Source organism: Myxine glutinosa, chromosome 1 (assembly GCF_964187855.1).
Source record: "Myxine glutinosa chromosome 1, kmMyxGlut1.1, whole genome shotgun sequence".
In the NCBI taxonomy this organism is placed as follows: domain Eukaryota; kingdom Metazoa; phylum Chordata; class Myxini; order Myxiniformes; family Myxinidae; genus Myxine; species Myxine glutinosa.
In genome coordinates, this window is record NC_136261.1 from 300,792,418 (window position 1) to 300,793,234 (window position 817).

Here is an 817-nt window from a genome sequence, read left to right on the forward strand (position 1 = left end):
CTTTGCTGTCCATCGGCATTCCAAATTTCAGATTTTTATGACACCTGGAAGATACCGAACGTTGATATCACCCAGTCACTCAGTCAATGGTGAGAAAGAGCTTGATATGGAAAATAATGCATTCAATTTGTTTCGTGGAGAGGTAATGGTCAAGTTTGCGTGTCTTCTGATTCATTCCAATTCAAAATTGTTAATTCGCTGACAAAATGTGAGAATGTAAAATTTTGGAGGATGTGGGTATCGATCCCACTGCCTCTCACATGCAAAGCGAGCGCTCTACCATTTGAGCTAATCCCCCGATACCTCAAGGTGATTTTATATAAAGGCAAGCTTTATTATTATTATGAATGATTTTAATTTATCTTGCATGATTTCAGCTTTGATTATTATTTCACAGTCTGCAGTGATATAAATAGTAATTTTCAAATGTTTTGTATCTATTCAGCTTTTTTTATTGCATGAATGTGTTTATGATTTGTTTTTACGTAAATTCTCATCGGCAGACGCTTTCTGATGGTTGTGTGATGTTTCCCATTGTTCTGGCTTCGCTGTCCGTCGGCATTCCAAATTTCAGATTTCTTTGACACATGAAAGACACCGAACGTTGATATCAGCCAGTCAATCAGTCAATGGATAGAGGGAGCTTTATATGGAAAATAATGCATACAATTTGTTTCGTGGAGAGGTAATGGTCAAGTTTGCGTGTCTTCTGATTCATTCCAATTCAAAATTGTTAATTCGCTGACAAAATGTGACAATGTAAAATATTGGAGGATGTGGGTATCGATCCCACTGCCTCTCACATGCAAAGCAAGTG

General features: G+C 37.3%; 1 non-coding gene across 1 annotated transcript; it reads right to left on the minus strand.

The window, feature by feature from the left end:
* Positions 1-225: 225 nt before the first annotated feature.
* On the minus strand, positions 226-298 carry TRNAA-UGC (transfer RNA alanine (anticodon UGC)). Its single transcript has one exon. It is a non-coding gene; the product is annotated as a tRNA-Ala (tRNA).
* Between the last annotated feature and the right edge of the window lie 519 nt (positions 299-817).